The sequence below is a fragment of the Jaculus jaculus genome, chromosome 15 (genome assembly GCF_020740685.1).
Source record: "Jaculus jaculus isolate mJacJac1 chromosome 15, mJacJac1.mat.Y.cur, whole genome shotgun sequence".
NCBI lineage: Eukaryota > Metazoa > Chordata > Mammalia > Rodentia > Dipodidae > Jaculus > Jaculus jaculus.
In genome coordinates this window covers 42,938,342-42,956,182 of record NC_059116.1, presented here as the reverse complement: position 1 = coordinate 42,956,182, position 17,841 = coordinate 42,938,342, and the positions used below count along the sequence as shown (strand labels likewise).

The following is a 17,841-nucleotide window of genomic DNA, read 5'->3' as shown; positions in this document are numbered from 1 at the left end:
TCTAATTGGTATTACACTGAGGCATAGAAGCCATTTTATCAGCCAAATTGTTTCCTTGAGAGAGACAGTGTGGTTGGCCCCAAGGTCACTTTTGGTGTTTGTCCCTGAATCAGGGGCATGGTTCAGTGTGTAACGGGGCTGGGGATAGCCCCTGGGGGAGTTTAAAGGCTCACCCTGAAAGCTGAACTTGGATTTGCAATCCTTGGCCCAGTGGAACCCCTTCTTGCACCTGGGGCAAGGGGTACAAGGCATGTTAGCAGCCACAGGAGCTATTGGGGTATTTTTTTGCCTGATTGGGGCATTCCCTTTTAAAGTGATCCTCTTTGCCACACCCAAAATAAGATCTCCCCTTTCCCCCTGAGGTCTGTTGGAGGGCACAGACCAGGGCGGATATATCTTCACGGTGAGCACTTTGTAAGGCTGATGCCATGGCCCTCGCCTGCTGGGAGCTGGATCCCATGTCTTTGGTGACTATAATCCATTTACTGATCTTTTAGCCCAGTGCAGGCCAACTTATGGTCACTAATCATGCCTTCCCAGACCAGCATTTTAATGCACTGGTCTTGCAGTGGACCAGGGGGAAACTTTCTTTGTAGACTTTTTTCAACTCTTTCAATGAAGGTAGCCAAGACTTCACTATCTTTTTGTGTGATTCCTGCTATGGGGGGCTCAGATGGGCCTTCCTCCAGTTTCCTCCATTCAGCCATTCCCAAAGCCCGCACCTGATCCTGGCATGGATCAGGGATGGCAGCTTGCTGGAGGCCCATGGAAAATGCATCAGCAGTGCCCAAGAGCATGCCAAAGGTGATTGGGACTGGGGGCTGAGTGGCCTGATTCTGCTCGGCCTTAGTACGGCACTCATCGTGAGAGAAGGCACACCATTTTATGTACGGGGGCTAGAAAGAACAGCTTTAGCAAGATTTTTCTAATCTTGGGTGATTGATGAGCCAAACCCTGGAGGATGGTATCCGCCCAGGGACAATTAGGTCCATCCTCCGACATAGCCTTTTTAAGGTCCTTTAGATCATGAGCCTCCCAGGGGTACCAAGCAGCAGGGTGATTACCACCGGGATTAATATTGACAGTGAAGAGGTAGGTTGTTTCTTCCCCAGATGTGCCATCCCCATAGTAAGACGGAGGTACAGAGGGACAAAAGGATTTGTCTGAAAAGGATTTGTAGGGGGACTTGGGGGTGTAGGAACCTAAGAGGGCCAAGGAGTGCTTCCAAAGAGGTCTAGGGATGGATACAGGGGCCCAGGCAAACACGAGGGAATTGGCTTGGACAAGAACTTCCCCATAATTTATGAGGGTACACTCACCCACAGACCAATTAGCCCATCAGCGTACTTCTGTAAGAGATATGCCCCATGTTGGGTGCCAATCTGCTGGCTCCTCTGGCAGGTAGGGCTGTAGGAGAGCCACTCCCGCTGGTCTCTCCTTGGGGCTGAGCGGGATGGTGAGTGTCAACTACCCAGACCCCCTCCTAGTCACCAGAGAGAAACACACTGAGTCAGGAGATTTGTTGAAGCAGGATCTCACTTTATTGTAACAGGCAGATGCTTATGTAGTGTTGAGAATGAAGTCAGGGATCTCAGGAAAGGTATGAGGTATAAGGGCCAATAGCATATCACGACTTTTGAAATGATTGGTTCTAAGAAGCGCGCATGGGAACTCTAACATTTTTGCAGAAGTAGCAGGCCAGAGGCAATTTGGCACCCTGCTGAGTCATAGCTGGCCAGAGACAGGTTGCCAAACTTTAGTTAGGCTCAGGAAGTTCCACTAGGCCTTGCATCCAGGCCTCTCAAGGCCCAACATTCACTTCATATAATAGTGCTGCTTTTATTTTGGTTAGAGAGACTCAAAACTCATCAAAGTGCAAGGAAGAAGTGATAGTTAAGTGATCAGCAGTAAATGAAACATCTCTATCACAATTACAAAGTCTCAGCGACTATTGCAGAAAAGATGGAGTAAAATATGTGAGAGCTAAAAAATGAAGGGGGGGGAGTGCTATGGAAAGTTGTCTTCTAGACACAACATGGCTGGTATCTTCATGACCTCACAGCAGCAGTCATTACATGCATGCCATCTACATAATATTGGGTATCTTAACATGTTGCCATGAGTGATGGAGGAGTGATAAAAGACAGGTCCTACAGTTGAAGGTGGATAGGGAAGTGGGCCAAAGGAAGGTTGTGAGAGGACATTATTATCAGGGTACATTGTGTGTATGTACAAAGGCTGTCAATGAAAAAATATAAAAATAAAAGTTTAATTATTTGACATGCTTACACTCAGGTTTTGATGGAAATAAAACTATATATTTCATAATAATTACATAGATAGATTGATGGATAGAGGATAGATGGAAGGATGAATAGACAGATGATAGGTCACTGAAAAATGCTTCAGTTTATCTGAAATTCCAACCCTAGACCTTACAGTTTGTCTTTGTGTCAGCCTCCTCCCTAACTTCACTACATGCCCTATCTCTCTCATGGTAACATGACTATCAATGTTATACAATATCTCATTTCACCAATCATGTGTATTCAAGATGCTCACTGCCTGAGCCAAGCTTTTCCATGTGCATATTTTTTGTACTCTATTTGTCCCTGCAATATAACATGAAAATGTCTCTAAAGAGTGACAAGCACACACGGAAACTCTTAGACTGTCCCTTTGTCACACATGTTTGAATTGTCATATTTTATTACACCAAAATACTCTCAAGCATGTGTTATGTACCTATTTAAAGATTTCTGATTTTCTTGTAATATAGGGTCCATATCTGCTTTTATTTATACATTTCTTTTTTTAATATTTTCATTTTATTGTTTATATGGCTTTGTGGTGTCTAGAACTCTATGGTCATTCTTTTTTTTTAATTTTTTATTTATGTGAGAGCGACAGACACAGAGAGAAAGACAGATAGAGGGAGAGAGAGAGAGAATGGGCGCGCCAGGGCTTCCAGCCTCTGCAAACGAACTCCAGACACGTGTGCCCCCTTGTGCATCTGGCTAACGTGGGACCTGGGGAACCGAGCCTCGAACCGGGGTCCTTAGGCTTCACAGGCAAGCGCTTAACCACTAAGCCATCTCTCCAGCCCTATTTATACATTTCTTACTGTCCTTCAGAATTTCTATGGAACCATCACTATAAAGATTATTCCTTGCTACCAGTCCATCAGTAGGTTCCATATATATTGAGTGGGATGACTTCAGTGAATGGGACAGTGAATATTGTAAAGACTCTTTCAAGCCAGCAAGTTTGCAAAGACAATCTGTCTCAGTTCCCTGAGACACTGATATATTTTGGACTTCTTCTCTAGAGAGCATCTGTTATTAAATGCAAAATGTTCATGCCTACTAAGGGGACAATCAAAGTCTCACATTTTACTTGCCAACAAATTTGGTGGAAGGGCAAATAAATATGTTTATTCCAGGTAACTAAAGTTGGGCAGGTCTTACTGATGGGAGTGGGCTACCAGAAGGGAAGTGTGGAATGTTCCCAGGATGTTCCATACCAGACATAGTAAAAAAGAAAAATCTTACCTCTTTGTTTTTACATGTGCATTGTGTGTGTGTTTGTTGTAATGCATGTGGGCCTATATGTGTGTAGGTTTGTGTTGAGAAGTCACATGCATGTAGAGACCAGATATTAGATGTTTTCCTCAAACACTTTCCATCTTATTCTTTGAGACAGAAACTCTCATTGAACCAAAAGCTCACTAACTTACTAGACATGCAAGCTATCAATCCCCAGTGACCCACCTGCCTGTCTCCCCAGCACTGGGATTACAAGTGTACCAGTAATACCCAGCAGTTTACATTGGTGCTGGAGATCTAAACTCAGGTCCTTATGCTTGTACAGCAAGCTCTTTTCTCACTGAACCATCTTTCTGACATGGTCAAGATGACCATGTAGAAGTTAAGTCACTGATATAAGGTCTGGCAGATGGAGACCAGTATCTTTGTTCAGTTCTTCTATGACTTGCTTAAGTCAGGTCTCACAAGGAAGGTCAGGTCTCACAAGAAATTTTTTGCTGATGCCCTCTCTCTATCTTCCTTTTCACATGGCTGAACTCAGGCTCAGCAACACAGGAGGATAAGGGAATCAGATGCATCCATCCACATATGGTGAATGACTGGCAGGGCTCAGTGGTCCTAGTCAGAGCTGTTGACAATTAATCAGTGTGAACATTTCTATAAACTACCAGTTTTGAACTCTTACCATATGATAGGCATAGTGTATCCAATGAATTGTTTGAACTCAGGCTTCCCAGCCAGATCAGTTATTTTCACCATATTATAGGGTATGTAAAAGAGACTCACCACTACCCAGCTAATAGAGGGCATAGGTGTCCTATCCTATTCTGCTGCTTCATACCTCATTCTACATAATTGAAGCATGATTTCTGAAAGAGTAGCAGAGAACAACATTAGAAAAAGTAAGCTGTCTTCAATGATGCTCAATTCAAGACAAAGTAGTTATTGTATAGCACATTTTATACATACGACTGACACTAGGGAACATGTGTATGCATGTATATCAAAGTTTAACATGTTTTAAACTTTGGAATTCACTATTCACTAATTTAAAATATCAGGGACTGTTTTGGAGCATAATCTAGCCCCCGACTTCAGATTTTCACCTTTATATAAAATTCCGTAATTTCTGCACTGTAGATTTCATATGCATACAACCCTTTAAGTAGCATAGATGGGTTCTCTTCTTGTGTAAATCCCTTAAACTTTAGACTTGATATTGGATTTGATCAGAAAAAGTTAGAGCTAAAACAGAAAGAAAGAATATAAATGCACCAACATAAGAAAACAGAAATCTCACTTGCCTATCCACTTCTTTAGTATTAATCAGTAGGAATATCTTCAGCACTCAAAAATCAAATAGTTTTCTATTCAATCCAAGAAAAACAAATCCTTGCTTCTCTTCTACCCCCTCCTTACTTTTCAGTTTGCCTGCTTTCTATAACTTGATAGATAGGAAGTGATAAATAGCCCAGAGTGGTCAACTCAAATATTTCCAGACAAACTTGGAAAAATTCAAAAGCACTGAGCTTCAGTTGAGCCAGAAGAATATTCAACCTTCTGGGGTGTTGTCCCATCCCCACAGTCAGAATACTTTAACATTCATCCGTCATTACTTACTTCCTCATTCCAAGATGGCTGTCTGCCACGACAGTCCTCAACCAGCTGCCTGCAATCGGCCCTCACACATTGCGTCTTTGGCAGAGAGAAGGCCATTCTTGTTTAAGGCAGTTATTGGTCTCACATTTATGATAATTCATCAAATGTCTTGCTAAAATTCTTTTTTCTATGCAGTATGGAAGGAACTTATCACATCTTTTCTCTATTTGGCAAAAAATTAAAGCTTTGAAAATTCTTGGCCTCTTTCAAGAAGGAAGCTTAAGGCAAATTCACTCCTCATACCTCCTAAAAGGATTGCATCACCCTCAGGGCTGAAGGCATCCTGATGCCAAGCCTGGCATGCTGAATTGTTATTTTCTGTAATCTATTGCATAAAAATATGTGAAATTCTGACAGTTCCATTTGGAATTGGGTCCCAGTTTAACAGGCATTAGAGCATTCATGCTCAGCCAGCCACACCATTGCCATCCCCACCACCCACATCATCTATGTAATTCCTGCTTGCTGACTGCTCGTCTTTGCTAAGAGGACTTAAATACCTAATACTAAAGGAACACAGGAGAAGGCAAAGATCTAGTAATGAGAGTGGTAGAAGTTGTTAATGACATTATGATTTTCCCATACTAGAGAAGGAGTGACTGAGGCTAAGACAAAGCAAATAATTTCTGTAATGGCTACAAAGATCAAAGGTATTGTGTCTGGTATCAAAACTCACTGGCCTCAATGAACATGGCATATTCACTCAGAAATGCATAAGAAAAGAGAATAGACTTTGCTCAGAGGAGATGTCCAGTACAGAAATCAATATTTGGGCATAACTGCTTGACACCCAATTGAAAGGGTCTTAAAGCTATTATTTTCCCTGTTGAAAGAATGCGCGCACACACACACACACACACACACACACCATAGAAAAGCACTTTGTTAGAGATAGAGAGAAGTAGCGTTTAATGGCCACTTTGTTTAACCAATACAACAGAGATCAGCATTAAGAATATGTTTTAGGGATGGAGAGATGGCTTAGCAGTTAAGCGCTTGCCTGTGAAGCCTAAGGACCCCAGTTCAAGGCTCAGTTCCCCAGGACCCAAGTTACCCAGATGCACAAGGGGGCACACACATCTGGAGTTCGCTTGCAGTGGCTGGAAGCCCTAGCATGCCCATTCTCTCTCTCTCTCTCTCTCTCTCTCTCTCTCTCTCTCTCTCTCTCTCTCCCTCTTTCTCTCTCTGTCTGTCACTTTCAAATAAATAAATAAAATAAACAAAAAAATCTTTTAAAAAAAGAATATGTTTTAGAAAACAAAGTTGATTCTGTGTGCCAATTCATGAAGATTTAGGACATATACCAATATATGGCTGCTGAAAACTGTTAGCCAACCTGTTTTCAGAATATGGAAAGATGTTATTTTAATTGGAAGAATACAGTCATGGTACTAAAAATGAACATTATAAAATTTATACACAGTGTTATCCAAAAATAAAAAAAGATATGTAATACAATCCAAAAATGTGAGTCACATATGCAGTTTTAAGTTTTTCAGTAGGCACATTAAAAGTAAAATAAAACCAATAACACTAATTTTGAAAGTGCATTTTTATTAACCTTCACATATCCAAAATATCCTCATTTTAAGATATAAATAAAATAAAAATTTAATGAGGTTATATTAACATGTTAAATAAATGCATAATGTATTTTATACTTAAAATACATCTCACCTTAGATTAGCCACATTCACATTCTCAGAAGCCACATGGAACTAATGAGTACAATGTTTTACAAAAAAAAAAAAAAAAAAAAAAAAGTGAGCTACAATGAGTACATATATGAAACAGTATTTCTCCTATTACTGGTCTTATTGGTTAATAAAAGATAAGACTAACCCAGGACATGAGGATTACTTTGAATGTCTCAAGTATATTGAGCAGGGGCAAATAACATTCACAAGAACAGAGATCACACACAGAAAAAAGTTTGGCATAGAAGAGTTGGTTTAAGAAAGATGTTTTGGGAACAGATTTTTCTGTGATATGCAGTTTCCATATACCTCAGAATAACAGTGAGTAAAATAGCCAGATAGTTCAAGAGCTTTGGGTGATAAATGAGCAGCAACACAATCCCTGGGCCATTCATTTACACTGGACTGTGGAGTCCTGAAGGTCTCTTGGTCTCTGATAAGTAGCACTGTAGAACTATTGGCCATTTCAGTACTTTTGGCTGTTAAGTTCTTTTGTCCTTTTTTTTTTTTTTTTTGGTTTTTCGAGGTAGGGTCTCACTCTGGTCCAGGCTGACCTGGAACCTGGAATTAACTCTGTAGTCTCAGGGTGGCCTTGAACTCACGGCAATCTTCTTGCCTCTGCCTCCCGAGTGCTGGGATTAAAGGTGTGTGCCACCATGCCCAGCAATGGTTGTTAAGTATTTTGTTTCACAAATATTTATTTCTGGGACACAAGATCAAAACTGCATAGACAATGTGCTCGAGAGATATCTTAGCAGTTAAGGCACATACCTGTGAAGCCTAAGGACCCAGGTTCGATTCTCCAGATCCCACATAAGCCACATACACATAGGGGCCCATGTGTCTTGAGTTTGTTTGCAGTGGCTAGAGGACTTAGTGCATCCATTCTCCTCTTGCTGTCTCTTTCTTGTTCTTTCTCTCTCTTTCTCTGTTTCTCTTTGTGTGTCTTTAATAACAAATGAATAAAAATAAATGAACCTTTTGAAAAGCTGCACAGACAAAATCATAGTAAGAACTTGAGAATTTTTTTTATTTTATTTTTTCCACTTTTAATATTTTCATGTATCTATGTGATTTGCTTTGGTCTTATTCCAAATCCCATCATCTTCCCCAATAATCCTCATCTTACTTTAATACCTTTAAAAAAAAAAAACAAATTTAGTTAACTTAAGGTTTCAAGCATCATCGTGAGTGAAAGGCTATTTACCATGGAATGGGGTAATCACCAGTGGCTACATCACTGATGAATCTCACTTCCCTCTCTCAACAATCATTTGGTGCCATTAGATACTCTAGGAGGCATGGGGACTCATATACCTTTCCCTCATAGATGCAGGAAACCACAGCTGCTATGAATTTATGACTGTAATAGCTATGCAATATCCAGAAGATAATTTTCCAAAGATTAAAATTAGAATCATACATTTACTGGCAAAATGATTAATTATTTTTATAACTTTCTGTGAGAAAGTGAAATAGGAAAACTCTACATATAAGAGAAATGTTAATCCTTTCCTTTAAATAATAGAACAAAAATAAATAGGAATGCATCTGTCAATATCAGATTTCTCCAAGCACAAAGTCTATCCAAAAATGTCATTTTGGAATGCCATAAATAGTCACTATGCTTTTACCAAAATAAGATAGTTCTGAAATTTAATATATTACCAGCCAAAATAAAAAGAAGCAGTAAAATAACACAAATCTATTTTTACAAGTTCATAGCAAAAATTAAAAAAAATTCTAACAATCATGTTCAAAATGAAACAAGACAAAAGTTGATAAATGTAATGACCAAGCAAAACAACCAGAATTTAAATCAACTGAAAACTGAATTATAATATAGTGTTACAAAATAAAATAAAAGGAGTGGTCACTAGTAACACCAAGGAAGTTGGAAAAATCATCAAGACATATTTCCAAATCCTTGATTCAAGAAATTGCATAATCTGGTAGAAATGGATGAATTACTAGTCACATACCACCTACCAAAAATAATTCCAGAACAGATTAAATTTCTTAAAAACCTATTACATACAATGAGATTGAAAATGTAATTTTAAAACTCTCAGCAGTAGAAAGTCCATGACCTTATGGGTTTTCAACTGAATTATACCAATCACTGAAGAACTTAAAGCACTTTTTCTCAAATTAGAAAGAGGGAATGCTTGTATACTCCTTCTATAAAGCAAACATTACTCTAATAAAATCCCAGATAAAGACACAAGAAAGGAAAATGTGAAGTATTAACCCCTGATAAACTTGGATGCCAAAATCCTCAATAAAATCCTTGCAATCAGAATTCAACAGGACATGAAAATCAGTATCCATCTTGATCAAGCAGATTTCATTCCAGGAATGCAGGGATAGTTCAACATACAGAAACTAATAAACATAATCCAGCACATAAATAAACTTAGTCACAAAAGCACATCATAATTTTAATAGATACAGAAAATTCCTTCAACATAATACAGAGACTAGGGTTGGAAGCATGTAATTACAGCTATTTATGAGTTACTATGGAGACTGGGACTAGACAGAGGTGCTCACTGTCACCACCGCTTTTCAAAACAGTACTAGAAGTTCTATCCCCAAAAACAAGACAGGATAAATAAAGAAAAGGGACACAAATTAGAAAGAAGAAAGTTAAAGTAGCCCTATTGGCAAATGGCATACATACATGTACATTAATGACCAAAATTTCCACCCAGAAACTTCTGCAGAGGACAGATGCTTTCAGTTGTATGGCAGGATACAAAATAAACACACAAAAATGAGTAGCGTTTCTCTTCACCAGTGATAAACATACAGAGAAAGAGACCAGCAAGGTTATCCTGTTTTCAATACCCACACACACAAAAAAAAATCAAACATCTTAGAATATCATTAATGAAAGAAGCAAAATGCATGCAATGGAAACATAAAAACAATGAAGAAAAAAATTGCGGAGTGTGCAAGAAGATGGAAAGACCCCCCATGTTCATGGATTGATAGCATTAATATAAAAATGTCATTCTAACAAAACAATACACAGACTCAACACAATACCAATATAAATTCCAGCATCATTCTTCATAGAAATAGAAAAAAAAAATAGTCTCTCAAAATGTTGAGACAACAGAAGGCTTCAGATACACAAAACTGTCCTCAGCTGAAGAAACACTACTGGGGGTTTCACCATACTTAAGTTGAAGTTATACTACAAAGCCATAGTAATAATAGCAGAATAGTACTTGCATAAAAATAGATATGTAGATCAATGGAACAGAATAGAAGACCCAGGCCTTAGTTCAAGTTACTGTAGCCACCTGATCTTTGACAAAGGAGTGAATAAAGCACACTGGAGAAAAGATTCCATTTTCAGCAAATTGTGCTGATTAATGGATAGATTAGACACACATAGGTAGAGAGATGAATCTAAATCCACTTCTCTCATTCTGCATTAAAAATAAATTCCAGGGCTGGAGAGATGGCTTAGGGGTTAAGCGCTTGCCTGTGAAGCCTAAGGACCCTGGTTCAAGGCTCAATTCCCCAGAACCCACGTTAGCCAGATGCACAAGGGGGCACACACATCTGGAGTTTGTTTTCAGTGCCTGGAAGCCCTGGTGCGCCCATTCTATCTCTCTATCTGCCTCTTTCTCTCTCTCTCTGTCTCTCTCAAATAAATAAACAAATTTTTTTTTAATCCAAATGGATTAAGGGCCTTTATATGAGACTTAAATCTCTTAAATAACTGGAAGGAAAACCAGGGAGTATACAAGATTTAGGAGTGGGAAAAGACTTCTTAAAATAAGACTTAGCTCAGGAAACTAAACAAACACTCAATCCCCGGGATCTCATGAAACTAAAAGCTTTTATACAGCTTAGTGGCTAAGATGCTTGCATGTGGAACCAAAGGATCCAGAATTGATTCCCTAATACATACATAAGTCAGATGTATGATGTGGCATATGTGTCTGGAGTTTGTTTCCAGTGGCTAGAGGCACTGGCATGTCTGCTCTCTCTCTCTCTCTCTCTCTCTCTCTCTCTCTCTCTCTCTCTCTCTCTTTCTTTCTGCCTCTCTCTACCTCTCTCAAATGAAAGGATTAAAAAAAAAAAGTATTTGTACAGACTGGCATACTATAAATAGAGCCAACAGATAACTCAAAGAATGAGAGAAAAATCTTTTAGCTACACCTCCGACAGAGGCCCAATATCTAGAATCTACAAAGAACACAAAACACTAAATAGTAAAAATAAAAATAAATCAAACAATCTGGGGCTAGAGAGATGGCTTAGTGGTTAAGGTGCTTGCCTGTGAAGCCCAAGGACCCAGGCTTGATTCTCCAGTACCCACATAAGTGAGATGCACAAGGTGGCACATGCATCTGGAATTCATTTGCAGTGGCTGAAGGCCCTGGCAACCAATTTTCTATCTGTCTCTCTATCTCGCTCTCTCTCCCTTAAATTAATTAATTAAATATTCTCTTAAAAATTCAAACAATTCACTCAAAAAGTGGGCCAAAGAACTGAACAGAGAATTCTTACAGAAAGAAATACAAATGCCACTACTCACTTAAAGAAATATTAAATATCCCAAATCATCAGAGAAATTTAAATTAAAACAACTTTGAGATTCCACCTTACTCCAGTCAGGATGGTAATCATCAAAAAATTAAATGACAAAAATGTTGAGGATTTGTGGAAAGTGGAATCCTTATTCACTGTGGTGGGAATACAAACTTGTACACCCATTGTAGAAAGCAGTATGGAGACTCCTGAAAAAGAAGAAAATATACCTACCATGTGACGCAGCTATTCCACTCAGGCATTTACTCCAAAGAGTCCATTCTTTTCTTGAGAGATACTTGCTTAAACATATTAATTGCTGATCTATTCACAATAGCTAGGACTTGGAATCAACCCAGATGTTCATCACCAGATGAACAGGTAATGAAGATGTGGTTCATATATACAATATAATTCTGTTCAGTAATAAGAAAAAGTAAAATGTGAAGGAAAGTGGATGAACTTAGAAAATATCCTAGGTGAGGTCTCACAGTCTAAGAAAGTCAACACTGCATGTTTTCTCTCATATGTGGCTCCTAAAATGGGCCAGCTGAAGAGAAAAGCATAAAGCAGTAAGCATTAGGAACATGAGTGTATAATTAGAATGAGACCAGGATGAAATGGAAACAGGGTGGGGAAAGGGTAGGGGGTAACAGACAAACTTATAGAGGGAAAGAATATTGGTGGGCTGGAGGGTGAGGGGCTGGGAGAAGAGAGCCTTGAGATGAGAGCTACATAAGTGTAAAGACTAAAGTATTTAGTACATTAGGAACCTCTTTTTGTAATACCCGTGTATTAGATATAACCCCAGTGAAGGGAGTTGGAAAGACCTGACTGATATTCTCAGTAAAAGGTAGAGAGAGCTTGATCCTAAAATCATAGGTTCTGGCTTGTAAATCTCAGGACGGTAACTGGGCTACTACCCTCACAGTGAACAGTTGACCAAGGAGATTTGTGAGGTTCCCACAATAATGTAGGCCTTTGCCGAGCACCTGGTTATTGAACAGAGCTAAAAGGTAAGACCTGATTGCTCAGGATGCCACAGGATGCCATCTCAGGACACTGAAAGACCATGTGGGAACCACGAGGAACCTAATCCAGTCTTCTTGATAAGCCCTCATGGCGCTGGAAAGTGCTGTGGGAGCTACTATGTGGTAATGGTCATCAACAGCACAAATAAGCAGGGGGCTGACCCTACAAACAGCACAACCCACCAGACAGACAAGATGCACACATTTTAGAACGGTAGCACACAACCCATGTGGGTAACCAACTGCCCTCCCATTGGACATAAAGCTAGCTTAATGGAAGAGAGTTCACAACCAGTGCTGGGAAGCAAGCCAGATCCCAATAGACCGGAAAGTCACAACCCCCATTCTTCTTTGAACATGTTGAGTGAGTATACTCATCAAAATGTCTCTCAAAATTATAATCATACTCCCTCCCTCTTAATCAAAGCTGCTCTCATCCTTGGTTGTAGATTCTGCTTTTTTTTTACAGATAGCAGAGAATCCAGGAGCCACCAATTCAAGAAAAAAATGAAGAGCCAACTGCTCATCAAAAGATGTGCTACCTCAACCACATTTACTGAGGTCCAGGAGAAATACAGAGGAATGAGCAAGGTTGCTCCCAATGCTAGAGTGAAAACCACCTCCAGGGAAATAGCAACAAACAAGGAGGTAAACTGAAACATATTGTAACAGAAATACAGAGGCTACAGAGAATATAATACCAAAAACAAGCTGCTAACACATCCAAGGCTCACAGATTGTTTTGAAGGGAAGATTGTAAGAGCAACAGGGTTGGTAGAAATATTCTGAGATACTGACCCCCCCAAAACTAACAGAGGTCTTAATTACTCCACACTAAACACCAAGGATCCTACTGAGGCCAGCATGCAGGGAAGTAGGGGCCTGGGATGAGAGACTACAAAACTATAACCTATGTAAAAAAATAGTTACACACACACACGACATATATATGTATGTAGATATCTCAAAAAACTCAACTGAAGGGGTGAATTATTCTTCAAACCACCATCTCTATTCTGATACGGACATAGTTCCCTCTGACTCTAAGAACTTCAAAAACCAAAAGAAAACTGTTATTTTCAGCAAATACAAACTCCAAACTGTACTGTTTGACCATTCACACGCACTACCCTGCTAGATGTTATTACAAAACTTCCTCACAGGAAACAATCCTCTTTCAATTAGGTGCAAACAGATTTCAGAGGGAGCACTTAGCTAGCACCAGGGACCCAGCAGGCTTTCTCAAACCTTGTAACTTGTTGATTCCTCGGGTGAACTTGGATCCTCTTCTTGAAGGTGAAATCTCCTCAGAGTCCCCTAAGCTTTTTAGTCCCTTGAAAGTTCTTACAGTGTCTATAAAAATTTCTGCTCTTAACCTTTCCTGTGTTATAAAAAGCACAGTTACGTTCACCATAACTATTTGATGTCTTATATAAAATCCTTTATAAAATAAAAAAAAAATCTCCCCAGATAGTCTCAAAAGAAAAGTTGCCCTGCTTTGTCTTAAAATGGCATGCTCATTTAATATCGACAGTAAGGTAGAGTCGGTTCTCTGAATTCTGGTCTGTCCATGCTGGCATTGAGGGGCACTGTTAAAATCTTCCAGTTGCTAAAATATCCCTTCTGCTCCATGGGGAGACAGTGTCAAGTGTAAAAGCCAGAAAGAGAAATTTTGGCTGGCATCCAAAAACAGTTGTAGAAAAGAAGATTCTCTCTCCGACAGCATCCTGACATGCTTTCTTCAGTTTTGCCATGAGGTTGAAATCTTTCCTCGGGAGACATGAGTGCATGTATAAAGACAGCACACGTGTGGTGGGCTCAGGAATTTCAAACATGCCACAGTCTCACACGAAAGAAGAGGAGGGAGAGGGAGGGGAAGAGGCTGCTGAAGTTCAAGAAAGGGCTGTCAAAAGTGAGGCATTTCAACAGAACATTTGAAACATTTCTACTGTTGAACTCATCTGGTGAATTTAAAAGAATTGGAATCCAATCTTTGTAAGATTTTATGTGAGGCTGTTCAATTTCTGAAGAGCTTTCTGAAAGCTTTACTTTAATAGATGCATAATGATCTATGTAATCTACATGATAAAAATATTTTTTCAGTTTATACAATGAATAACCCACAACACTTGCATAGGCAAAGAACAGCCAAGAAATGTAATGTAATTTGGAAAGCAAAAGCACACCTATAAAGAAATGATAAAGAAGGGTGAAAGGGATGTATGTGCAAACTTTTCATACTCCTCCAGCATTTGCAGAGTCTTTCTCACACTCATTCATACAAATATGACAAAGGTGGTGGAAGTGTGCTCAAACATCTGAGCAGGTAGAAACAACAGGGCCTGGCAAGGTAAAATAGAGCATCAAAGGAGCATATGCATATTTTCCTATGCTCAAAGGTTAACTGCTTACATACAAAACAATAAAAACTTGGCAGTTACCTAATTTCCTCAATGGCTTTTACATTAAGAGTAAAAACATATATTCAACCTTGATTAACATGGAGTTAATGAACCTATCATTACAATTTATATTTTGATCTGTTTAAGAAAGGTCTATAACGCTCATCTACCGATTCCTGTGGATAATTATTAAAAAGAAAGAAAAGGAATAAAGTGGGTGCAACTGCTAAAGAAGTTGAAGGTTAATTTCTAAATAAGACAAAATAGCCATGAGAAGCCACAGTGAAAATATAAAATATAATGTTCTCGAGTTGTCCATACAGAAAATTTCCAGACTCACCTTGCTCTATCACTAGCTAGTTGATTATCTTCTTTATGGTTTAAATTACACCAAACATTAAATTTCTCCTTGGTAAAACTGGAAATAATGTGAATGCCTACTTCGTGGTGTTATATGATTTCAAAAGGCACAGTGGGTGCGCCCTGCACTGGCTATAAAGTGCAGCACACATGTTGCTCATGAGGAATAGAAGCAAAACGGATTCATTTCACTCTCAGGACTGCAGAGCAGGGTTATTTCATAGTGTCTTAGATTTTAATCAGTTTCTAATGCACTAATTTCATGGTCATAAAATATTAGAGCTGAAAGAGATCTTGGAAATTATCTCATTCAAACTTCCTCATTTTTAAGGCCCACAGGGTTTGTGGCATGTAACATCAAATATTGGCATGCATAGAATACAGATGTAAATTGCAGATCATACATCTGGAATACGGGCTGCTATGAGTTTGCTAAATGTCTTTGATAAGATTCTCTGACTTTTTTCCAAGATTATATTAACAAATCTAGCTTTAAAGAAAATTTCTCTAAATTGAATTTTCCATTAGTTCATATAATGCAATTTAGAAAAAAATAATCACACGGAAATAGAAGCCAAGGACATCATTCAAAAGTATAAACCCAATCATCTCATTTCCCTGCGTAGAACTTTCTATTGAGTCTGTTCTTGATTTGAAAATGCCTCCTCATGTCAGGAAAGAGATATGCATGTTTACTTTTCTCATTGTTGTGATCAAATACCCAACATGAAACTACTTATGGGAGGCAGTGCTCATTCTGTGACAGAGTTCATCGTGACACAAGAGGCCATGGTGACAGGTGGGAGGTGGCTCATCACTTTTTGTCTTCAGTTAGGAAGCACAAAGTGAACAGGTACTAGTCTAGGCTACATTTGTGGCCCACTTCCTCCAGCGAGGCCCCACCTTCTATAGGCTTTTCCATACTCCCAAACAGTTCCATCAGTATTTGAGCAACTAAATTCTTAAACTCATCTGTCTGTGGGGGAATTTCACATGCAAACCCCAATAAGATGCATGCTGCAATTCCTATTGGTTTAGACAAGCTCGTGTTGTAGTAACACACCCTTCATAACCAAGGCTTGGACCCACCTGCCTTTCCTCTTTTACATTCTTAAATTCAAGCATTGGTTTCTCTTGGTATCACTAGTTGCATCTTTTGTTCTTAGTGTCTCAGCATAAGTGAATCCTCCTCAGAGGGTCCATTGGTCACTTCCCATCCTCTCATTCATTTCTCTTGTCTGCATGTGGCACCCATCCCATATAGAATGGTGATATATATATATATATATATATATATATATATATATATATATATATGATGTGCCAGCCTGTAGCCCTAGACCCTAAGTTTCATTAGAATACTAATCATTTTCTTTCCAACACAAGCTTCAACCCCCACTATGAATCAAGCCAGCAATAACATAGCACAAAACAGGAAAAACTAATTGCCTGATAAATTAGAGAATGGGCAAAATAATAGGTGAATTAACAGACTTCTATAATATTATTTTAGAAATGCTAAAATATGATCAAAACTGCCTTCAAAATCCCATAGTTTTGGCCTGGATTTAACACTTTGGCATCCAGAAGTGCACTGGAAGAATTATGTGATGGAACATTGGCACTTCACTGTAAAGTGCAGGAATGATAATCACAGGACTTATGGTCACAGAATTCCACATAAAATCAGTCAACCCCTAGAAGTCTGATTAATGATATGAATTAATAAGTCAGTCAGTATGTTTTAAATGTCTTTAGCATTTCAACTATAGTATATGAAGAAGTAAGGGGGAACAAAGATCTATAAGACACAGTATGTAACATTAACTCTGTGCAATTTTCTTGGTATCAAGAGATAAAAATGTACACCAAATTGTGTGAATGTTGGATATATATTCAAAATTTGAGTACTAACAAATAGAGGCACTTTTTATCAGGTTTCTGTCACTGGAAACATCCATATCTCAGCCTGAATGCTGCTCTTCCTTAAGATGTCCTCTGTTGGGTAAAGAAGCTTTTGACAAACTTCAGGGGATAGACCTAGTATAAAGTAGGTCTTTACCAGAATGTAACATTAACAGCCACTGGTCGAACAGAGTTCTAATTTCCACCTGAAAGACATGCTGTGAGTGCAGCCTTGGTGTGTGCATATACCCATGAGCATGCACCACCACATCTACAGCGATATCAGTAGTAAAGCCCATTGTTGTAGGCACATTGCTGAGATTAAAACTAAACCAGACACAGTTTAGAGAAGGAAGGGATTCATTTCAGTCTTCCAGGTCAGGGGAAATGGTCAGCAAATGGGAGAAGAAGCTATTTCCTTATATCCAAGCAGAAAGAAAAACTGCAGCAAGCAAAACATCAGCCACAGCAATGACACAGAAAAGCAGCAAGCATGAACCTGCAGTAAGCAGGATGCCAGGTAGAGCTCAAACTGCTCTGCACACCTTTGGACTAGAAATCAGAGATGTCCCCCAAACACATCTTGGGGCTGGACCCCAGTGACACCTCCTCCAGCCAGCTGGCTGAGTCTGTGGGGGACAAACATTCCAAGTACCACACCCATTATAATACTCACATAGCTTTCTGAGAT

General features: G+C 39.1%; 1 pseudogene; it reads right to left on the bottom strand.

Annotated features, from left to right (window-relative positions):
• The window catches only part of LOC101608442, a 35,589-nt pseudogene extending 18,140 nt beyond the window's left edge, over nucleotides 1–17,449 (bottom strand).
• Between the last annotated feature and the right edge of the window lie 392 nt (nucleotides 17,450–17,841).